This window comes from Diabrotica undecimpunctata, chromosome 10, assembly GCF_040954645.1.
Source record: "Diabrotica undecimpunctata isolate CICGRU chromosome 10, icDiaUnde3, whole genome shotgun sequence".
Classification (NCBI taxonomy): domain Eukaryota; kingdom Metazoa; phylum Arthropoda; class Insecta; order Coleoptera; family Chrysomelidae; genus Diabrotica; species Diabrotica undecimpunctata.
Window position 1 is genome coordinate 79,895,037 of NC_092812.1, and position 26,556 is coordinate 79,921,592.

The 26,556-nt window shown below is 32.1% G+C and overlaps 1 protein-coding gene across 1 annotated transcript in view; it reads right to left on the reverse strand.

Moving 5' to 3' along the window:
- Window positions 1–26,556, reverse strand: part of nAChRalpha7 (nicotinic Acetylcholine Receptor alpha7) — a 530,333-nt gene that overhangs the window by 403,934 nt on the left and 99,843 nt on the right. The window lies entirely within an intron of this gene.

Here is a 26,556-nt window from a genome sequence, read left to right on the forward strand (position 1 = left end):
AACTTTAGCAGAAACAAAAGCTATAAAGGTTCTAGAACGGCTAAATAGGAAATTGCTGATAGTTAATTCTGATACTTAAAGATAGTATACTATTCTTTGATATCCATTATATTTCCCATAAAAAACAGCAGCTTCCTTTCCAACTATCCTAATCATTTAGGCCAATCACCCTCACATGTACCCTTGGATTGCAAATTATTGGAAAAAATTATCAACAAGCGATTAATCTGGTATATAGAAAAAAACAATACCCTTACCCTGCTCAATCAGGTTTAAGACCTAATCGAAGCACCACTGATAATTTAGTAATCCTGCAAACATATATAGCAAATGCTATGGCATCTAAGCGAAACGTAATCGCAATAGTTTTTGATATAGAAAGTGGTTTCGATACAGCATGAAAGTCGGTTATCCTTAAAAAACTGGTAAAAAATAATCTTACGGGCAACATATTATGCTTTATAAACAACTTTTTAATAGAAATTTCAGAATCAAATTTAAAGGAGTATTATCCGACAACTATGTCACTAAAAATGGTGTACCCCAAGGTTCTACTTTGAGCTCTAATAAATTCTTAATATTTAGATTCACCAGAAGATACAACAGCGCAGAAATACCCAAAATAACACTAAATGGAGTAAATTTAGAGTTAATTGATTATCACAAACTTTTAGAACTAACTGTCGATAACAAACTCGATGAAATAAAAGGCAATTGTTTAAGCAGAATGATTTTGTTAAAGACATTGTCCCACCATCAATAGGGTGCCGATGAAAGTGTACTACTCAAAATATATCGAGCTATAATCCAATCTAAATTAGACTAGGGTTGTATAGTTTACTTGTCCGCATCTTATAATTTATTACAATCGTTAAACTCTGTTCACAACACTGCTGTCAAAATAAGCTTAGGAGCATTTAGTCCAGTCCCGCTGAAAGTGTCTATTGTGAATCTGAACTCTCCCTTTACCTTCGGAGGCAGCAACTACTCCTATCTTATGCTAGCAGAATTTCACCGAATCCGACTAACCCTGTATTTAATCTTTTGACTTCGGCAAGACCTGGACTCGTAGACTTGCCCAGATGTATACTTTTAATCTCACAGATCCTACAACCCTTGTGCCAAGATACAAAATTATCTCAAACACTTGCATCTATAAAATCAGGATCCCCGCCATGGTCTAGAACACCTCCACTAGATGGAGTTGGCTGTTCTATCACTACAGTTGATACAGTATTAGGACAATACCGAATATCCAACGAATGTAGCGTGTTTCCAGAACTGTTCAGTATTTCTAAAGCTCTCGAGTTCCCTTTTGACAATCATCAAAATGTAGCTCTGCATCATACGTTGCATCACCCAGTGCAAAAAATACTAGAATTGATCCATCTCCACACTTCTCGAGACACTTCAATAACAATAATATAAGTGCTTTCTCATATCGGCATCCAAGGAAATGAGATGGCTGACAGCACTGCAACAAAAGCATCGACATCCAACTTACCCATCTACAACATACAGCTCCAAGAAGAGATTAAATCAAAATTCAAAAGGAATATTTAAGGCAAGTGGCAGGAACTTTGGATCACTAAAGATACGAAGCTTAGAGAAATACAACCTAATGGGAACAGCTATTTATCCGTAGCATCCCTGAACCGATAAAAGAAGATAGCAATACGAAGATTAGGGATACACGTTTGACAACCGGTCATTTTATGTCCTCTATAGACCAACAGACCAACACTACCGGGCCACTCGCATTGCCAACAATATAACCCACAGTTTAAAAAAACTTCTGAACTGTTTAAGCCGACCCAAGAGCCTTATAGACTTCTTAGAGACTACATAGTTGTTTAACAAAATATAATTTACATAATATTATCAGTCTTTACTATTGTAAACTCTGTATCATAACCCTGTAGGTACTTTTGTAAACCTTTGCTCCCGGGTAAATAACCAAAGATGTCGAGACACGTTAATTCAAAATAAAATAAAATCATATGTTAATCATGATGCTGGAGGTTTTAAGTGCCTAAACTGAAGTTTAAACATGCAGTTTCGAGATTCTAAAGAGCAATCGAGGCTTATTTCAATTTAGACCGTTGTTTTTTAATTATGCGCGTCCACTCGATTTTTAAGCCGCCGAGTATTGACATTTATTAAAATTTTGTAAAAATAGTACACAATTGTTCAATTTTTATCGACGGCCTTTTTATGTTTAGTATTTTGAATATTTCCAATTTCATTTTAATAATTCAGAAATTTACAGTGTCAGATCAGCAGAGGAGAATAAAAACGACAATTTTAATTAGTAATAATCTTCCCAAAAGTTATTATAAACCTGTACTTCTTCATTGTTACTTGAAGGATCTTTTTTGTAAGTTATATCGAAAAAATTCTCAGAATTTTATATTAATTCATTTAAAACTTCCATTAAACTTACATCATGGTTTAAAGTATAAGAAAATTCAGTTTTGCAAAAACATAATAAAAAAGCTCCGCTGACGTAAATTTGATCTGTATTGAAAACGATTTTTTTCTTGAAAAGCTCTATTAGATGTTACAATGACGTTAAACGTGAATAAATTATTTCCATTTTTGAAGTCGTGAGCTCTCAAATAAAACTACTAGAGAAATGTCGTTTGCACAAAATTGAGTGTTGCTTTTGCAGCATACAAATTATTGAAACTTTTCTTCATGTAAAAGTAGACAAAAAAGTTGTGATCTCGAAAAAATTCACCTACTTCTTTTTTTTGGTTTTTTTTTAACCGCATAAACCCCTAGGGCTATTGGCGGGGTAGTTTATTTTTATTTTAGAAAAAGTTTTTTACACATAGCAGTTTTGAAAAATACAAACATTTTGTAAGATCTTGCAGTTTATTATACAGTTTACAATTTTTTAAAAAGTTTATTGTGTTACTAGTGTCTTCTATTAGAGCTTGTTTTAGACTATATTGTATTTACGATGCCGATATTGCTGTTGAGTACACTGGACAGCCTATCATTATATTTTATGAAGACTGGCCGAGCTAAGTGATCTAAGTGCCAAAATATAAATTTTATTTTTTTTTTCAATCAACATGATCTAAGTTTCCATGCTAATGTTCCCATATGAGATTTATGTGCCAACTTTACTCTACTGGTTGCAAACGAACCTCAAAGATGGAGCCGCTTGTAAGTTCGTTCCAATATGCAGGTTGACGTTTTGTCATTAGAATCAACTGTTATTGTCAATTTATTTATGTTTTAAAGTAAACACAACGGATTCTAGTACGTTTGGTGATAAAAAAACGAAATCAACAATAAAAAACAGAGAAAAGCTAGATTAACTGGAAAACACTATGTTACACAAAAATGTAAGCTGCAAAAACCAGGAAAAGCTGTTCTATAACATGAGGTTAGTACGAGATTTTTAACAGATATTTCGCTTAAAATTTTAGGCCGCACGATAGTCTAACTTGTGAATATCTACCAATGCTATTCGATATTAAGACTTTTTTTCTTGTTACTATGGCCTTGTTGATAAGATATTCTCATGAGATTATTCTATTTAGATCACACACAAATGTAACTTCAAAATATGATATGATTCATCAGAAAGTAAACGAGAGTGTACCGTAACTTTTGCGGAAACGGTTGCAACAATAAATTAGCAGTCAATTCCTTGCGGTTTGTTTTTTGACCGATATCTTGGTTTTCTGGGGGTGTATTTTGAGTTAGCGAATTATTGGCTAGTTTTTGGAGATTGGTTAATATACCAATCGACAGAAATTACTTAGCCGCTTTAATTTATCTAAACAAGTAAACAAGTTGGGCAAATACAGTAAAAACCTCCCGAATAAAGCTTGAAAATATGGTTTTTCGCATAAGCGATGGTTATATTTGCTTGTTCGAGGCCTAAAAATATTATTTTTTATATATTTTTTAAGTGCGAATTAAAGACCTATAGAATTAGGTTATATCGATTTCAAATAATTTGATTCACCCTGCAAAAACTCTTAAAAAGCTTGAAAAATCATAGTTTTTTGGGGGTTTAAAGTAGTTTAGCCCAATTTTTGTATGCCGTAAAGGCCTCAGTTAGTTCAAATTATATATACTCTATAAAAAACCTTAATTTGATCTATTTTGAAATCTATACAATGGGAAAAATCCCCAAAACCCCTAAAAACCCTTTTAGGGTTTTCTTGCTTTTTGAAGGTTGCACACCTTACGGAAAAATTTGGAAAAAAATCAGAAATATATTTTTTGTTAAATACACAAAATAAAAAAATGCATTTTCAGGTTACGTTCAGATGTACACTCAACACACTCTATAAAAAATATACTTTCAAAGAGGTGCGCCAACTGCAACAAGCAAAAAAAATGCGTAGAATTGGTGGACGTTCTATTTCCTTCAATAATGTTACTAGAAAAGTAGAAAAACGAATTTGGGTTTTATTTACCGGTAAAGAGGAATTATTGCTCCACCCAAAGCAAATGTAAAAAGATCAAAAATAGCATATTAGTCAGTGTAATGTTGGTCCGTATTTAGAATGTTTGGCAGAATTTTGTAACACTGGGTAGATTTTTATTTTAAAAAGTCACTATTTATAATTTGTAGTCATATAATGTTTGTAAATTTCCCATTTTCGTTTGTTTTGTTTTTAAATAAATATATTTTGAAGCATTTTTGTGATTTATTTATATAAAAAAGAAGTAGCTATACCTACGGCTAGCCACCAAATTGTGATGAAAATTTAATTATAATTTATAACTTTTTTTTAGACTTTACTCAAAAATCCGAAAAAAATTATTTGCGCGTTAAAGGCTTAAGGTAATTCACTTTGTATAACAAATAAGTTATTTGCCTATACTGCACATATGTTTAGATTTCAGCCATTTTTAACGCTCAAGCGGCATAATTTTACAAAGTAACCAGACGGTATATGTACGTTTTATTAAAAATTCCTTAATCTAAAGGAAAATATTTGTTAGTTTAAGATAATATTATTTGTTAGTAGCGTAACTGGTAAAAAATTGTTGAATATTGCAATAAATAAATAATAATATTCGATAATTTGATCTTGTTCGGATTTACAAATAAATATTAGAAGCCGCTTTTAAGTAACACGGCTTATCTATCGTAAATTATTAAATTACTGCAACAATAAACTTGGAAATTTGTGGTCATGAAAGTGGTCGTAAACAAATTCTAGGAAGAGTAGCATTGTAACAATTTGATAAATGAGTTTAGTAGTAGATCTATATTCTTTTTTGATAATATTATTGTACCCAAATTGACAGTAAATAATGAAAAAGGTTATTAACATAATTTTACGTTTTTTTACAGATTAACGTCCGCTGAACTACTGAAATTGGTTGAAGAATCCAATTCAGATGTAGAATTGTTTATTGCATCTGATGATGAAAACTCTGTCCCACAAGCAGATGCTGAGGAGTTCGACATGTAAGAAGAATTTATTATAGAACAGGCAGACGAGTACGACTCAGAAGAGCACATAAAGAATGAACCTCAGTCTTCAGGCAACATTTTGATATCTAAGGATGGAACTGAATGGAGTAGTGATCCACTGTGTAGTTCTTAAACAAAATCTCGTAACATACTACGACAAAAAGGTGGGCCTGCAGCTAATAACAATTTATTTACGCCTAAACAAATATTCGTGGGTAAAGAGTTGTGTTATAGAGGTAACACCTTTTATCGGAACGACCACATCGTGCGTCATAGACGAGAGATGGTTCTTGATAACTGGTCCTCATAAAACAACTAACTCTCATTTATGGCTTCACGTGCCACACCCCGGGCAACTGCATTGTTCTGCAGGATAAACTAAGTAAGGGTAGCCAGATATGGCGTAAATTCCACCCAGCGATTGCCGGTATAAGCAATCCCACACTTACTGACCAACGGCTTCGGGCGGATGAGTTGGTAAGTGGAAGGGCACTTTTATGTCCTGGCGGTAAGAATTTGGCACCGAAGGTGAATAAATCAAGTTAATGGTCAACGGCATAAGGATGCAGAAAACAAGAAGAAACCACTGCATTAAAGATCCAATTAGATATCTCTAGTACAATAATCATGGCAATGATGATTGTAGGGGGAACAGCAGGGGAGGAACAAACAAGGACTCCTAGGTCGTTAACCGACGAATCCCTTGTCAAACATCGAAACAAGACAAAGTAAAATTATCAAAAGTGAAAAATCGGGAATCGGAGTACAAGATCTGACAGGGGAGGAACAGACAAGGACTCCCAGGTCGTTAACCGGCGAATTCCTTGTTAAACATCCAAACAAGACAAAGTAAAATTATCAAAAGCAAAAATAGGTACGTGAAACGCCAAAAGCATTGTATTAACCTAGTAAAATGCATAACATCCTTCAATAAATAAGAAGAATGAATATAAATATATTAAGTGTAAGAGAAACATGGTGGCCTAACTCAGGATACCTTTCGACAGAAACCGGTACCTTATATTACTCGGGAAACATTGACAACCAGCATAGACGTGGAGTAGCAATTATTATCGATGCAGAGGTCAAAAAGTCAATAGAGGGTTTTGTCCCAATCTCAGAAAGATCAATGCTACTACAAATAAGGACATCACACCAAATTTGATTCAAGTATATGCGCCAACGACGGATGCAACAGAAGATGAAGTAGAAACATTCTACCAACAAATTTAAGATGCACTGAAAATGAAAAAGAACAGAGAAATCACAGTAATTATGGCCGATTTTAATGCAAAAGTCGGCAAGGGAAGAGCTGGAACAATAATGGGAGACCAAGGACTAGCGGAACGTAACAATAGAGAAGATCATCTAATACAATTCTGCCACGAACAAAATCTAATAATCAAAAACACGTTCTTTAAATTACCTATGAGACGATTATATACATGGCGCTCACCAGTAGAGTAGATAAACCGGAAAAAGTGGTAAGAAACCAAATCAATTATATAATGATTAAAGAGCGATATCGTAACACCATCAAATCAGTTAAAACATATTCAGGAGCAGATGTCACATCAGGCCATAACCCACTAATCGCTAGTACCACGTTAAAGCTTAAACGTACTAGAAAACCCCAAAGAACTTCAAAATTAGATGTTAGAAAACTGAAAGAAGCTGATATACAAAACAAATACAACAAAAAATATACGAAAACTTTGATAAATTAGATACTACTAGGGAAACATTAAAAAACTGCCTCCTTGTTCCATGCAAAGAAATATTAAAAGAACCGATAAGAAAGAGCGACAACTCGATGACCGACAAAATACTCAGCAGGATGGACCATGGAACACAAGCCAAGAACAAAGACAGTCACAATTACAAAATCATACAGAGGCAAAACAAACTTACTATGAATGTAAACAGGTTTTGTTGCCTATAAATCTGAGCTTTGATCATGATGATCGCCAACTTTCGAAAGAAGACGACACCTTAAGAAGAAGAAATGTACTCAATGTGTTCTCAATGGTACATCAGGGTAGAAAACTGTAGAAGCTTCATACGTAATGAATAATAAATGATTTTTAGTCAATAAAAACTTTAAATAAGCTTACACACTGCGTATGGTATATACGCCACAGCACGTGTACCTTTTTACGTGCCCCCAGTTATTTCCTCTCGAAAGGCTAAATTTAATGAAAAAAAATTTGCATTCCAACACCTAACACTAATATATTCTAAACGTAACTATAATTACTGACATCCCTATATTCTCCGGTTACATGTAACAGGCAGTATAAGCCTAAGACTTTTATCCCGCTGATTTTATGAGATATCATCAGGCAACCACCACTTTCGTGTAAAGGACTGTCAAGAGCGCGACAATGTTATTAATTTATGGGTTTCATTAACGAACCTCGATTACAATAATGTTAGTTTTATGCGTTTAATGTCTCCGGCAGATTCTAAGTATCATTGGCGAGATTTAAGACGGAAGATATTAACCGGGAGGGACTTTCTTTGTCTCATATTGACCTGAGTAGAATTCTTACAGACAAAGAAAATTCATTCAGTGAGTAAACAATAATAGGCTATTGATTATGTTTAAAAAAAGTAGGGCTAAAAGAAATTACAACGTTAAAGGGGTTTCATTGTTTCATTTGGGCAATGAACCCCCAAATATAAACAAACTCCGAAGTGTTATCATTTAAAGGGGTGCGTTTTTGAGAAAAAGGTAATTTCTCCCCTTGCACTAGGGTGAATTCTATGCAGTTTTCGTACATAAACATCTACAGAAAACATTGTTCTATAACTTTTAGGTATATGTAGTAGTACATTTAATTGAAATAAAAATCCAATACCTTTAAAATGGTCTACAGTAGAAGGCTAGGACTAATTTTAAGCAGGTTGATTGTTTTTCGCCCTGACTCCTCAATTACAATATTATGCTTTCTGTGTAAAAATGTTTACAAATCGAAAAACTTCAACAGAAGTTATTGGTGCATTTTTAATCTGGTTTATGTTGGTATAAGATCTGGTACAGGGTCACCTTGATGAACTTTTCCAAAATAGAAAATCCTGAGTTTTTTTAAAACATATTACAATTTATTTCCTACAGATATTCCTACGTTTCTTTTAACTATATGAAAACATTCCTTAACATGATTAATCAAATCTGCTGATTCACAAACAGTCAAATTTTGGTTTTCATATTTTTTTTATGTCCTTAACAAGAAATTTAAAATTTAAGCTTATGTATACTAGATTCTGAGGTAAATTAGGTAATTGAACAAGGCGTTTACATTCCTACAGAGCTGCTGATGTGGAATCTGTTTCTGTAATAAAGCTTTTTATTTCTTGAAAATACTCCGCATAAAAAAATGCTACTTCTAACTAAGTGTCCCATCTCGTAATAACAGATAAAAGGAGTAATGTAATAATACCCATACGTTTTTTGCAAAATTTAAGTCATAATGGCAATTTTATAAAAACTTTTTTGACATTATTTATTAAATCATTAACATGTGGAAAATGTCTTCTTATTTATTCTTCACACATCAATTAAATTGCTATAGAATATTTTGAAGTTCTGTACTGCCTTTACTATATAGATTGTATTGTCACTTAACAGTAATTAAACATAAAAAGAACAACTCATCTTGAACAACACATGTTATGGTTAAATTGGTAGTTTTCACCAATTGCTTTAACGCAATAAAATATCATTTATTTATTACATCTTCTGTGAATTAGTACTTTCGTCAACTATAAAATAAATCGAGTTATCGGCAACAATATTTCGAATTTTTCTTGTGGTCTCACCATAGCAAATCTCGATATATTTTTTTCCTTAAGTACTTTCATCGTTAACGTTAAATTTACAATATTTCTGCAAAAATGAGTTAACAGTGACATTTTTCACTTTTGAAATTGGAATTCCCGAAGATAACAAGGCACCGCAAAGGTCCTGGTTAAAAATTAAAATAGTTACTTACAGTTTTAGAACAAGCTTGACAAAATATATTTCCTCCATCTAGCTTTAATTCAGGGTATGGCTGAATCCAAGCACTTAGTTTAGACATCGCGATATAAACAAATTAACGACGTCACGGGCTACGTAATAAAATTACGCTATCACTACACGAAAACTATCAATGAAACTAATGTAAATTTCGGTTGTTCATACAGCTAATTATTACTAAAAGCTTCAACGACACTTCCGCCCCTTCAGGATTTCGGAAAAACCCGTCCCACTAAAAGTGTTTATGTATGTTTTATTTTGTTTGTATATTAGGGTTTTTCATTGTTTACCACTTAACCTAAAATATTTTATTATAATAGCAGGTACGCCCAAAATTTTTCAAAAAACGGACGTTTTCTTACTCGGAGAATTTGAATGAACAATTTCAAGAAAAGGTCGACAAATTAAGAAAATATTAGCATTAAAAATTTTTTTATTGCAGATATATGCAGTTTTAGTAAAAACATAAAAAATGTATTCAAAATATGCCGGATATGCATTTTGAAAAAAGCATTTTGCATAGATTCCGGTCTATAGTTATTAGACTAAATAACATAAAAGAAACGGGAGAAACTATATATCCGTTACAAGAAACTGTACTGGCTGATGATTTCCTTGTTTTGGAATTTTCGATTTTCGAATATTCCATAATATCTCCATAATATTATTTCTTATTCAGCCTTTCTCTTGAATCTTGTTGTTATAGGCTCTTTTTTAATTGGACCCTTAAAGGCTATTTTAAAAAGCTGCGACTGATTATCTGTTCCCATCTTTTAATCTAGATATATTTTAAGACATAACCGTTTGCGCTCGAGTGCAGATCTTATAACGCTATATGTTATATTCATATATCGTAATTCTGAAACAAATCTTATATACTTTTTACAGCTTTTTCTGTTTTTCTTTTATGATTATTCCCTTTCTCCTTTTTGTACATATTCAATGTATAGCTGGCAAAAAACAACAAAGAAAACGCTTGCTTTCATTCACGAAAAAAGCATTCCATATGACAAAAAATACATCGAAATGATATGTAGTGTACAGAATATATTGATAAATATATTTCCACTTGAAATTTATGATGCAATAGATACTCAAAGAGATGCTTGTAAATCCTCTTCAATAAATATATTTATTCAGGCGTAAATTTTCTTGAGTTCGTAAAGTAGCTTAGTGCGAATTGAAAGCTTGTACACTTTTTACTCGAAGTTTTTTATTCAAAATAATAACATCTTTTAATTGATTTAGAAGAAGAAGAAAATAATTTCGTTAAATACCAAGTATTGCAATGGAGAAAAATGCATTGCAATCGAAACTACAAGAAAGTGGACAAAGGCGATAATGTACCCAATACATAATAAGGGAAATCAATCAAATATAGCCATAGCACCGTTCGTAGATGTGTGCTATAAAATACTGATAACGTTATCATCATTACACGGCCTGTAGCGTTTTTAATCCCTATTTTGGGTCTTTTAATGTCATTTGGAACTATATTTCTTAGCGTTAATCCCAATATCGAACGCTTCATGTCTCAACCAGACACTGATTTTTTCCAAAAATTATTTAATTGTTTTTGTTAACGTTAAACTCAACATACTTTTTATATAAGGACGAAATATACCAACAAATGGATGGATGTGCAATGGGTGCAAGTATTTCTAGTGCCATTGCTTAACTGGTTATGGAAGATTTAGAGGAATCTTTTATGGGTCACTTAAATTTTTGATAATCTTAACAGTGACCATCTAAAAATATAGTTTACTATAGAAATTTAACATAATAAAATAATTGTTATGGATATCACTGTATATCGCATTAATAACAAGAATAAAAGTATGTGGTTCACAAAAGAAAAATGGTTTTCACCGATATCTTGATTATAAATCTCATCATACATTCTCCCATAAGAAGTCTGTAATTATAGATCTTGCTGATAGATCTATAAAACTAACAAATCTAGAATACAGAAGAACTGCAATAAAAAAAAAGCAAAAAATGCCGTTATAGGTAATGCATATCCCGAACATCTAATCGAAATGGTTTTCAAATTAAGGCTAAATAAATTTTACGGTAATACCAACAGCACCTAGACTATGTATACAACTCTTCATTGTATAAAAGGTTTATCCGAAAAACTGACGAATTTTTTTTTTATTTATTTTGCTTCAACCACTTAGCATCAGAAAAATACAAAAATGATAAAGACATACATAGGGATGGGAAGGACGAAAGATTTTATTTCTATCAATTTAGTCGTGCTTCTATTCCATTGGTTTTGCCAAACATCGTGCAATTTTGGTTTTAAGTAAGGTTTTAAATTCAAATGCACCGTTAGATTTTCCACTGAGGCGGCTGTATTGGTTACTGCGGACCTAGCTAGACTATCTGCCTTTTCGTTACCATCCATTCCAACGTTCGATGGTACCCAGAGGAACTCTACTGTCAAATTGTTTTGGTATATACGGTATAAAATTAACCTAATCTGCTGTAATGTTGGATGAGAGGGATAAATCTGAGAAATTAATGTCAGACAACTAAGTGAATCAGATATTATAAGAGATTTGGAAAGTGTTTTTTCTAGAATATAGGTTAGGGCCTTATTGATGGCAAATAGTTCTGCTGTAAAAATACTTGTCTTAGGAGACAATTTATAGATGGAATGTTTATGGGATGTCACAAAGCATGCTTCTACTCCATTTATGGTCTTAGATGCGTCCGTGTATATAAAATGGTAATTTTTGTACTGTGTGAGAACATGGAGAAAGTGAGTTTAAAAAAAAATTGGTATCACGTTATTTTTGTTATATACTGTAGGTTTAAGGTTACAAAGCGGAGAGGGAACAACCCAAGGAAAACATAAATTTATTTCACAGATAGGATACATGGGCGGTAGTTCAATATTAAAATGGAACAAGTATCTATTAGCTCGTTCATAGAAAGGTACAGGACCCCTATTTCTTTTTCGATAGACCTTCTGGAACCTGTTAGCAACAGCATGATGAAGAGCTGGATTTTTTGGGTTAGATTTTATACTCGAGACATACGATAGAGTTAAGTATTTTCTTCTTAGGTTTAAGGGTGGCTCACCAGCTTCACAAAGTAGACTGTACACAGGACTGGTGCAATATGCTCCTAGAGCAAGTCTAACGACTGAACTCTGAAGAGTATTCAAAGTTTTAAGCAATGCTTGGTTTGCGGTGTTATACACAACACATTCGTAGTCCAGTTTTGATCTAATTAAAGCTCTATATAAATTTATTAGAGTTGGAAAATCTGCTCTCCAATTTTTATGTGATACAGATTTTATAATGTTTAGTCCAGCTTGGCACGATACTCTTAGCGAGTGTATATGACTTGTCCAACTTAATTTTGAGTCCAGTTGTATCCCTAGGAATTTTATTTCTTTTGTATATTCTATAGGAGAATTGTTTAAAAATCGATTTGGGAGCTTTTGTGTATTTGAGTTTCGTGAAAAATGTATAGCTTTTGTTTTTGTGGTGGAAAACTGGAGCCCAATATTGTTGACAAATTGTTTAGCCAAATATAACATGACAGTGGCTTCTAAATGCAACAATCTTTTAAATAAATATTTTACCAAACTAAAAACAAAAATTAATTTATATTTAAATGGGAATGAGCCACAATTAAAGGTTAAAATATTTAAATATTTAAATTAAGATATTTAAATAGTTAAGATATTTAAATTTCAAATCAAATTACAATATTAATATTAAAAAGGGAATTATTAAATCCTTATACGATAGAGCCAAAATTACTTGTACGAAAATTCGTTCTTGGAGGAAAAACATTTGTTAACAACTGTTTTATTAAAAAATGATTATCCTTTATCGTTTATAAATAAGGAATTTTCAACAATCGATCGAATAGAACAAAACAACTTAGAACGAGATCCTACAGCATATGCAAGGAATAATACGAGGAAAATAACAATACCATACATAAAAGGATTATCGGAAAAGCTTAAAAGGATAGGAAATAAATTCAACATTTCAACAACATTCAAAACAACAAACACGTTGAGATCTATTTTGTCCAAAACCAAACCTAACAATGAACAAGAAAGGACAAAGAATTGCATTTATAAAATACCTTGTGAATGCGATCAGTTTTATTTAGGTGAAACATCAAGACCATTAAATGTTAGAATAAGTGAACATCAATCCTATATTAAAAATAGAGAATTTGATAGATCTCAAATCTGTAAACACGCATGAGATAATGAACATAGGGTTCAATGGAATGATTCAAATATAGTCCTAAAAGAAACAGATGGTAAAAAGAGAAAAATCAAAGAAGCGGCTCTAATTATGCTAAATGAGACCAATTGTGTCGCGAATTCCTCGGCAGAATGTAGTAGGATCTGGTTACCTATATTGAAAGAGGAAGTTATTAAAAGAAAAATAATAGTATTGGTAAGTCAGTAACATATAGAGAATACATCATTTATGTTTTTTAAATAACAAACATATAAAATCGGAATTTGGTGTTTATTGAAGCTAAACTAAATGCACGATCAAATACTTACCATGTCGGGATAGTATTATGAGGTTTTTTTTCCTGGTTTTTCCCTCATAATTTACTATGGAATCACTAACAGGAGAATTTTACTGTCATCATTGCATGTATTTGTCTTTTTAAAGACAAATTACATGTTATGATCTTTTCTGACGGATATTCTCAAGTTAAAGTTGATTTCATTTAATCGAATGAACTATCTTATAAGTAAAGTCGTCCCAGGAACGCAACTCAACCATATTGGCAATATCATTTTAAAGTCGTCTACTTTAAAATGTATAAGGTATGTTTGAATTGTCAATATAGATGAGTCAGATAAAATTAAATTATTAGAAGAATTTTTCACTAAGTAACAAAAAACAAAAGTTGTTTAATTTACTAATGTTTGTATTTTGAGAACGATTTCCGAAGTGGAAATTGAAACGTCAATAAACGTATTTTAACCTTTAATTGTGGCTTATTCCCATTTAAATATAAATTAATTTAAAATGCCACAAGAAAATAGCTTCAGAACAATATTAAAAACAAAAACTCAAAAAATGACATGTTGATTGTGAGATACCATGTACTAACTATGAAGGTGTATACATAGGGAAAGATAGTCAACTGCTTCAATTCAGAATTAGTTCTCACACATATGACAAGGACAGCACCGCTGCGCTCACAAAACATGAGAATGAAATCAAGCATTAATTTGCGTTCGAAAGCATCAAAACTTAAAAAACCGAGCAAAACAAAAATAAGAGGGAGATATACGAATCAAAAGAAATAAAAAGAAACACTAACGCAATCAATGACAATAAGATACAATGAACATTATAAACAACAAATATATTTCAATCTGATTTAAATAATGTAAATTAACAGATGTTAATTTTTATTCTCTGTCAGTTTATTAACGGTGGTGTCTCGCTTTATATTTGGTAAGTTTTAATATGTTGTTTAACTTAAAAATCAAATCATACTTTTTTTTTATTGAAATTAACGTGTCTCGACATCTATGGCCATTGAAACGGGTACAAGAATGTCTGGAGTATTACATTATTCATATAAGATTATTACATTATAAGATAAATAAATACAGTAAGTTACAGATAGTTAACATAGTTACATATAGCGTTACAAACTTTGTTTTTTTTTACAAACAATGTTGCAATATTTGTTATATCCGATAATATAGTCTGCAATCTTTTAAAAAGTCAATTAGAGCACTATACACATTAGGCGAACTAAGTATCTGTTTTAGGTTACCGGTTATACACTCGCGATCATAAAATCCGGGTCATCTTGAAAATTTCAAGTTTCTTAAATATTTTTGCCTCTGGTGCAGTAATAACCTTTTTTTGGCTAATGTATTTTTTATTTGTCATCAATGTTTGTTTTGAAAGAAAAAAATGGTTTTTTATTGTTTTTATTGAAAAAAACAGAAAACAAATAAAATTGTTGATAAAACAGACATACGAAAAAAAATGGAAAATACAGAATGTGGTAAAAAATCAGTGAAATTTCAATGACCAATATCGTGTATTGCCTCCCCTTGCTCTAATAACCTCTTGCAGACGACGGGGCATACTCTTAATTTTTCTCCGGATTACATGTTGTGGTATGTTATTACACTCTCTCACTAACAGATCCTTAAGCTCCAGTCCGTTGTTAGAAGGAGGTGTATGGGTTTGAATACGTTTTTTCAAATCGTCCCAGAGATTTTTGATGGGATTCAGGTCCAGAGACCTAGCTGGCTGGTAATTCCAACTTCGTCCAAGTATTACATACTGATCCTGGCAACGTGCAGTCGCACGTTGTCCTGCATAAAAACGGCGTTTTCTCCAAGCCCTGCCATGTTGGGCATAACATGTTCTTCCGGAATCTCCGTAATGTACCTTCGTGCAGTTAGGGACCCATTTTCGATGAAGGGTAACTCTGTGTGGAAGTCGGATGATATACCTCCCCAAGCCATGACCGAGCCTCCACCAAATGGCATTCTTGGAGCAATGCAAGCTTGTGAAAATCGTTCACCGGTTCTCCTCCAAACTCTTACACGTCCATCGGATCCAGTTAGGCAGAAACGGGATTCATCTGAGAATAACACTTTGCTACAATCGTTAATTCCCCAATGCGCGTATTGTCGAGGAAAAGCTAGTCGTGCAACTCGAGGCACCCGGCAAAGTGGCGGTCCTCTAGCCATTACCCGAGAAGATAGTCAAGAATAACGAAGTCTTCTTTTGACTGTTGCAACACTAAAATTGCGATTTCGTACTTCCTCTAGACGATTTTGATGCATAACCGCAGTTGAGGTCCGGTTTCGTAAAGTCTGAAACACAAGGAAACGGTCATCTAGTGCCTTGGGCGTTCTTCTTCGTTCAGAGCCAGGTCGCCTGGTTAGCAAACTTGCCTTCTGAAAGCGTTGAAGCACTCGTTGAACCGTAGTTGGCTTACGCCAACAGTTCTTGCGACTTGCCGTTAAGTGTGAACGTCTTCCACAAGTGCAACAATTTGTGTCGTTTCAACAACAGTCAAAGGCATTTTTGTCAAAAAATAAACACTAATAATGGCCCTAAGAAACACTAATGGTGGCAATAATAAATGTTTGTCCGTTGCATTTGAACAGAAAGTCGAAGTACAAACGAGACATTTAAAACAAGCGGAGTTACAGGTAGCGTTAATTTTGGGAAGTGTGCACTTTACCGGAATTGGAATTCTTTGTTACAAAGGAAACCGCAACAATTCTCAGAAACATGCATTAGTTTGTATTTGTGTTATTATTATTTACGATAAAGCTCGTTAAAAATGAAATATCGGTGATTTTCAAGGTGACCCGGATTTTATGATCGCGAGTGTATTATGCGCTAGTCTATATATTCTATAATAACTGCATTCAACGAGTAAGTGTTCTACTGTAAGGCGGTGAGAATCACAATGTTCACAAGCAGGTGGGTTTTCGGAAGTCATCAGGTATCCGTGAGTGAAGCGAGTGTGTCCTATTCGAAGTCTTCGAATGATGAGTTTGTCCCTCCTAGTCATTGTAGGTATCTTAAATGAGTATACAGTGGGATTGATTATGTACAGTTTTGTGTTTTGTCCATTCCAATGATTTTGCCATATTTTACGAGTGTTTTGTTTTATGGTTGCTGCTAGATCTTGATGAAGTTGAATTTTTTCTTGGCTTAGGCTATCATACTTTTTAAAACACTGTTTCTATTCAAAAACACAGTACCTAAGTACAGCTTTTACACAATACTATTAGTTTGGTCAGGGTAGTTGCCTATTATGACGATATTTCATGTTTTTATACGTTTCTTAAATTGTTAGTAATAAATATCTGTTTGTTTATATCTAAATTCGCAAAAATTTTACTTAAATTTTATAATGTATATATGTAATAATTGTCACTATTCCTTGACTTCCTCTGACAATTTCTATGTAGCACACTGTAAAAATCTTCTGGGCCATGAAGTTTATGAATTATGAAGTACAAAAATTGATAGGCTGTATAAGAAAAAAACTAAATAAATATACATGAAATAACTAATAGAATACCAAGTGGTACTTAGGAGTAACAGAGAGCCAAATTTTTACACCAAAATAAATGCAATCACACCAAAAACAAGCCTTGGACAAAAAACAATTCAATTAAAAAAAATAAATAGCGGTACAAACAACGAAAAACTAAATCCCATGCAAAGGATTTAGCTCAGACGAATTTAAAATAAAACAAGGATTGAAATAAGATCTATTGAGTAAGGTATTCTTTAATCTAACACTTCCCCATCGTGATATTTCCCCCAGGGGACCAATGGAATAGGATCACGCATTGCAGTTCGCTGAATGTGATAAAAAGTAAATAAATTTTATCTACTATTATCCCATTTGAATGAGAGCGATATGTACATACAGGGTGTTTCATTATTAATTGGAAATATTTTAACCATATATTAGGGTTTGACCCAAATCACTTGAATAAAATGTGGTTTCTTATTGAGTTACAGGGTGTTTTATTTAAAAATTTAAAAACCATTTGTATCCAGAACTTTAAAACTATTTAATACATCCTTGTCATACTTGGCAGAAAGTTTAGGTACTGTAATCCCTATTAAATTATGTTAAATAAACGTTCCTGATTACTACCAGAGGTGGACGACACGGAAAAGTGAATGGTTGACCCTACTTAAATTCTACGCCACAGGCAGAATTGCTATTTTACTGCAATTTTTCGCAATAACTTTAATGCAATACTTTCTATGGAAATACCGTACTCTTTATTTTTAACGATAAAGTAATTATTTGTCGAGATATTTGAAGTTAAAAATGTAGCTACATAGTTATTTTGATTAATGAATTAGTTGTATCGGTGTTTTGGGCAATTTATTACTTATGCAAATAAAATTTTATTTTACATAATGCTATTTATTAAGATTTCTTGAAACGAACAGATGCATTTAACATTTAAAAACAAATTGTGGTCCAAAAAGAACCATTTTTCATAATCTAAACGAAAAAAACAATTTTAATAACACGAAAATATCAAATCAAATCAAAACACATTTTACCTAAACCTTTTATAACAAATATTCAATGTGACGTCATTTTACCTCAATAAACTTATCACTTCTTTCTTTCTAATTTAAAAACACTTAAATATACTGTTATAATAACAAATAAACTGTTCTTTAAATTTTTATTTACAATATCACAAACGGATTAATACGACTTGACGCATTTCTCCACATCATTTAGATAAATGCTTATTATGTTTTTATGGTATTAAAGTGCTTACGACATATTGAAAATAAGCTCAGGTTTTGTAGTTGGTCTGGTTTGAATTAATCGTTTTGATCTAATAGGATGCTGTCTTTGCTGTAAATTGTTGTTACTGTCACTAAATATTTTGATTGTTGTAACATTTAAAAAGCTGATTAAGTATAAATGCAGCGGCATAACAATTGTACTAATCTTGAAATAAAGGTATCGAGAAATGTATCTAGACAGATTTCAATCCAGTCGCCAAACTTTGAGTACTATTTTTAATCGATTAGTAAATACTAAGTCTAAACGTGATGTGAGATGACCTGAAATTTTAACAGTTAATCAGGAGGATGATATTTTAGTGCGAGTTGCCAATAATCCTGAACTAAGCACTTGACATGTATCACCAATGACTGGGGTAAGCTACTGTTCAGTTATCGAGTACTAGAAACAGAAAATCTACGACCTTACACTTTACACCATTGCAAAATGTATTACCTAAAGATTATACTTTACGATTTAAAATTGCTCAGTGAATGATAAATAAAAAAAAAAAACAAAATCGTTATTTTATTTAGAAAATTCTTTTTACTGACGAGGCTACATTTACAAGAAGATGAGTATTTAACTGGAAAAACCTACCGTGGGGATATTTAAAATCGCTATCTTTAATCGCCTTTAAAATCACATTTTCAACATGTATTTAAGATTACCTTATATATGGTGCGGTATATTTGGAAATAGTTTGTTCTGGACTTAAAAATTACCAGCAAATTTAAATTGTAACTCATATTTAGAGTTTCTACAAACTACACTGTTCTACGATCTAGAAGAATTGTCACTTAATAAAAGAAGATATATGTGGTACGGAACTGTCTAGGTGAGCAATTTCATCATCGTTGGATTGGCAGAGGTAGTGAAGTTCCATGACCTCCTAGAATATCGGAATGTAATCCTTTAGATTTTTATTGTTGGGGACATGAAATCATTAATATAATCACAAGAATTAAATAATCGTCAAGCATTATATTAGCAAATATTGAATTTCGCTAATTTTATTACCAATCAGCTAAATATATTTTTTAAAGTTATAACATCGTTTAAATAAAGAATATTGATAAGCTTAAATTAAAGAATTAAGGTAAATGGACGTTACATGTTTTGTTATAAAAATTTTAGTTGAAATGTGTTTTTTGATATTTTTGTGTTATTAAAATTGTTTTTTTTTTTTAAATTATAACAAAATTGTACTTTTTAGAACCACAATTTGTTTTTAAATCTTAAATGCATTTATTCATTTAAAGAAATTTTAATAATAACATTACGTTTTTTTGTAAATAGCGAATAAACTTTTATTTGTTTAATAAATGCAATCTTATCACCCAAAAACACCAACATAATTAATGCATTAATCAAAATATTTGTCATCTTCATTTTTAATTTCAAATATCTCAAAAATAATTACTTTATCGTTTCGAATAAAGAGTATATTATTTATATAAAAAGTATTGGAAATACGAAAAATTGCCCTAAAATAGCAATTCTGACAGTGGTGTAGAATTTGGGAAGAGTCAACCATTCACTTTCCCCTATCGTACGCCTCTGGTAGTAACCAAAAACGTTTATTTAACATAATTTAGCATGGTGTACCGTACCTACACTTTCTGCTAAGTATGACAAGCATATATGTTAAATAGTTTTTAATGTACATATAACGAAAAATATATTACGGCAAGTGTTTTCAAGAGTTCAATATAATATAAGAGTAAAATAAATAAGAGTTGAACTGCACTGTTTGAAGGTTGAGTCCCCAAATAAACTCTTCTAGATAAAAAAACTATATGGGTTATAAATGGACTTCTTTAGGATTCCGCGAATTGGGGACTGACGGAGTTTTGAATCAATTGTGGCACTAAAAAAAAACTTCTTCCCTGAGAAACTGACCTGAAAAGGTTTTTCTGCGGAGCTACTTTATCCAGGTTAACAGTTAATACAAGAGTGCAAGACGGAGAAGTAGACGTCAGATTCCAAGGACTATTTCACAGAAGACGTTTTTGTTTTGACAGTTTTGTCGTTTGTAGTTTTATAAATTATTTGCCTATTATTTAAATATTAATGATAAGAAATAATATAATACAACCTCTAAATTGACATTTAGTTGTTTCAGTCTGGCTAAACCACGGCAACGCACTGATATAAAATATTTTTAAGGGTTTTTATTTTTAGAGTATGCCTGGTAAATCATAAAACTCTCAAGCATAGTAACTTGTGTTAAATTGTTGATTGAATATTTAAGTTCGGATATTCAATCAATGTTAAATGTGTATTTAATAAAGTATTACGAGTTCGAAAACATGACCAAATGCCAATTTTACCTGATTTTCAACAGGTAATATATTGAAATGTGATTATTAAAATACTGATCGCTGAACAATTATTTATTTAAAATATTAGCTGTTGCATTAGAAATATTACGATGAACAGTATGAACAATAGAACAATAGGATAGGACAGGATTCCGACACTGCCATGGAAAAGGAAATGTGAAGAGATGGGAATACCAATCCGGGACAACTTCTTGTACACATTAAGCTTTGCAGATGATCAAGTGGTAACGGCTCAAGATGAAGAAGATTTGTGCTATATGCTCCGAAAATTAAAAAAGGAATACACAAAAAATGGACTGGAAATAAATCTAGAAAAGACCGAATATTCAACAACAGAACAAAAACCAGTGGGACACTTGGAAATGAACGATAATAGGGAAATTAACGGCACTGACAAATTCAAATATTTAGGATTCATACTCTCAAAAAATGGAACCACCGAGCAAGAGATAACCAGCAGATTAGCACAGACAAGAACATGTATTAAACAAATGAACGGAGTACTGTGGGATATACAGATTACCAGAAATATAAAGAAGAGAATTTATAACACCTTGGTATGCAGTATAATGACCTATGGAGCAGAAAATTGGGTAATAAATAAATAAAACAGGTCCAAAATCATAGCAACTGAAATGGAGTTCATAAGAAGAAGCTGCAGAGTGACAAAAATGGATCGCATCAGAAATGAGGAGATAAAACGATGAATTGCAGTAGAACAAGACATACTCAGCTACATCGAAGAAAAACGTTTAATTTATTTGGTATGGACAGGTGAGAAGAACAGATCATACAAGGTGGATAGCAAAGATTTCGGATTGGAGCCCAATAGGAAGGAGGAAAAGAGGTAGACCCCGAAGATCATGGAGGGATGAAGTGGACGAGGCCATGGAAAGACGAGACCTTAGAGATGTAGAATGGCATTACAGAAAGGACTGGAGACGTTGGCTGAAAGAAGGAAGGCGGCGACAGCTGTAAAAATCCTTATATAGATAGATAGATAGAAATGTATCTAGAGAGATTTCAATCCAGTCGCCAAACTTTGAGTACTATTTTTAATCAATTAGGAAATACTAAGTCTAAACGTAATGTGAGACGACCTGAAATTTTAACAGTTAATCAGGGGGATGATATTTTAGTGCGAGTTGCCAATAATCCTGAACTAAGCACTTGACATGTATTACCAATGACTGGGGTAAGCTACTGTTCAGTTATCGAGTACTAGAAAAAGAAAATCTACGACCTTACACTTTACACCATTGCAAAATGTATTACCTAAAGAATATACTTTACGATTTAAAATTGCTCAGTGAATGATAAATAAAAAAAAACCAAAATCGTAATTTTATTTAGAAAATTCTTTTTACTGACGAGGCTACATTTACAAGAAGATGAGTATTTAACTGGAAAAACCTACCGTGGGGATATTTAAAATCGCTATCTATTTCGAGAATCACATTTTTAACATGTATTTAAGATTACCTTAGATATGGTGCGGTATATTTGGAAATAGTTTGTTCTGGACTTAAAAATTACCAGCAAATTTAAATTGTAACTCATATTTAGAGTTTCTACAAACTACACTGTTCTACGATCTAGAAGAATTGTCACTTAATAAAAGAAGATATATGTGGTACGGAACTGTCTAGGTGAGCAATTTCCTCATCGTTGGATTGGCAGAGGTAGTGAAGTTCCATGACCTCCTAGAATATCGGAATGTAATCCCTTAGATTTGTATTGTTGGGGACATATGAAATCATTAATATAATCACAAGAATTAAATAATCGTCAAGCATTATATCAGCAAATATTGAATTTCGCTAATTTTATTACCAATCAGCTAAATATATTTTTTAAAGTTATAACATCGTTTGAAGAATTGATAAGCTTAAATTAAAGAATTAAGGTAAATGGACGTCATATGTTTTGTTATAAAAATTTTAGTTAAAATGTGTTTTTTGATATTTTTGTGTTATTAAAATTGTTCTTTTATTTAAATTATAACAAAATTGTACTTTTTAGAACCACATTTTTTTTTAATAAATAATGAATAAATAATAAATGCAATCCTATCACCCAAAAACACCGACATAGGTAATTAATGCATTAATCAAAATATTTGTTCTCTTCATTTTTAATTTCAAATATCTCAAAAAATAATTACTTTATCGTTCCGAATAAACAGTATATTATTAACATAAAAAGTATTGGAAATACAAAAAATTGCCCTAAAATAGCAATTCTGACAGTGATGTAGAATTTGGGAAGAGTCAACCATTCACTTTCCCCTGTCGTACGCCTCTGGTAGTAGCCAGAAACGTTTGTTTAACCTAATTTAGCATGGTGTACAGTACCTACAATAGATAGTTTTGGTCAGTACCAAAAATATCTTCAGATAATTTAGAAACAGAAACAATGAGTTTTTCAAATTTCAAATCATTTCGGAATTTTTTCTTAAATCTTCTAGAGTAGAGATAATATATTTAATACATTTAATAGTACTAAGAAAACGTAAGAAACACTTTAAAAAGATATAGATAATGGAAGCGTAACGCTTAAGATTTTTTTACAACTCGAGAGGGAAATTAAGAAATTGCTTTTTTCTATTGCTGAATATAACACACTAGCTGCTGTTCCCGAGCTTTCGCGACCAGATTGAGTATTGCCTTAACTACTTGATTGGTTATATCTAAACAGTTTCTTATATTAGTCACTAACATAATAGTACACAATGCAAGATTAAATCTGTAACTGACACCATGAACGTAAATTAAAAAAGGCTACAAGTCATGAATTTTACCCCATGGTTTGGGTACCTTTATACTTGCCACTCATATTAGAGGTACCATCATATTCTTGAACTCCATAATCATTCATATCAATACAAGTTTCGTAATATATTCTAAAACAGATTTTGCGATGTTTTCGCTTTTTAGCTCGTAGTAATATATCGTTATTTTTTTTTATTAACAAAATCGCATCAGCCAAATTGGCTATTAGCGAAACAATGATAGCGAACAATAATTTGTATTACATTAATTATAATGGTCGTAATAAACGCAATGCAAAATTGTAGAATAGACAGCCGATATATTAACTTAATAAAAGAAACTATGGACCAAGCTACAGCTACATACTACCTAAATGAAAATGAACACACGAACCCTGTACCATTAAACAGGGGAGTCAAACAGGGAGATACTTTATCACCCAAACTATTCACCTTAGTTTTGGAGGACGTTTTTAAAAACCTAAATTGGAAATATAAGGGAATAAACATCAATGGCCGCTACCTCAGTAATCTACGATTTGCAGATGATATAATCCTGATAGCTACTGACCTACAAGAAATGCAAACCATGCTTTTAGAACTACATACCGAATCTTCTAAAATAGGACTGAAAATGAATTTAAACAAAACAAAAGTCATGCACTCCGAAGACACCGTGACAATAATAAACGATAAATTTATAGAAAAAGTTGAAGAATATATATACTTAGGACAAAAAATAATACTAAATAGGGAAATTCAAACTGAAAAAATAAAAAGAAGAAGAAAGTTAGCTTGGGCAGCATTCGGTAAACTGAACTATATACTCAGAAATCAACAAATTCAATTACATCTTAGATCTAAAGTTTTTGATGCATGCATTATTCCGATATTAACTTATGCGGCACAAACATGGACAATCACAAAAAAGAATATGAATATACTTAGAGTCACTCAACACGCGATGGAAAGAGCGATGCTAGGTATATCACTTAAGGACAAGAAAACAAACACATGGATAAGACAGAAAACCAAAGTCACCGATGTGGTGCAAAAATCATTAAAGTTGAAATGGGAATACGCTGGACGTGTAGCTAGGAGCGATCTAAACAAATGGCACAGATCAATTTTAACCTGGAGATCATACCAACACAAAAGACCCAGAGGCAGACCTCCTATGAGATGGACAGATGATCTGAAAAGGACTGCCGGGAAAAATTGGCTACAAGTAGCGTACAATAAAAAACAATGGAAAGGAAGACTTGAAGAGGCTTATGTTCAGATGTGGACGTGAATGGCTAGACGAAGAAGAAGAAGAAGAAGAAGCGTTTAATAATATGCATACCTATTTTAAAAGTCAGTAATTGTTCTCTTTCAAATTTATTTACATTTGAATGCTTCCGTATTTAGTATGGAATGATTTTCGTTGAAATCTGGTTAAATAAAAAAATTCTGTGTAAAGTAATTTTCTTTGGTTTTTATTTTAAAGTTAAAAGTAAAATATGACTCCACATTTTATTTTTGTTACAGAAATGGCTAAAAGATCAGACAGGATTTTAAACCTACTACGAGTGCTGTCAAAGTTGACCACACTGAAAAAAAGGACCCTTTTCAAGGGTCCCTGATTTAGACCCTGATTTAGACAACTTTACTCTTACTCTTGATTCATCCATGAAACAAAATACCATCGAGAATGTTATTTCCGTACAAATAAACAGTATGCAGGCAAATAACAGCTCAATTATTGATGATCTCGAGAAATATGCGCTACAGAAACCGAAAAAATGCTTATCAATCATGAATTTATGTGATTTTAATATTACAAACACGGTCACTAATGGCACAGAAAGATTAGAAGGCATGTCCAATGACCCGGACTTCATAGTTATGGAAGCAGAGATGGAAGAAGAGATAGGTAGTGGTTTTAAAGAATTTATAGGTAATGAAGGATGTAAAGAAAACGATCCGAATTACAGTATAATGAATCCAAAAGAATCAATAAGCGTCCAAGGTCTAAAAGGAGTAAAACAGACAAAAACAAATGGAGCAAACACGAGAACTGCAATAATAGAGAAAATGGGCTTTAGTATCAGGGAAGAAAAGAAAAAGAAGAAACAAGAAGAAGTTAAGTAGAGACAACAACACAAAATTAAAATGTGGTTTTACTTTTGGAGAAAAACACTTTTGTTATTATTTGAGAACTTATTGGAATTCTCTCATTTTGTATATCAAGAATGAAATATAAAGCATTTTAAAACAATTTAAAATGTGTCCTTTTAAATTATCATCAACAGAGTTTGCTCTAAATCTTAATAAAACTATAAACTTTCTATTTTTTTTTTTCAGGTTTTTTTAGAATAACCGGTCGACCATCATTATTGCCGCTTAAAAGAAGTTTATTTTCACCGAAAAATATACTTGCTTCTATTATAGCTCTTAAGATTTTTTATTTTCTTCTCGTTCATTTGCTAGTTGACTATTAAATTGCCTACGTATATCTAAATAAATAAATAAATAGAAAATAACCAGGAGAGGACAGAATACCGAACGAACTCCTAAAGTACGGACCAGATCTGTCCAAACAACTATTAAGACTAATCCAAATAATAATAGAAAAAAACAGAATTCCTCAAGAATGGAGATC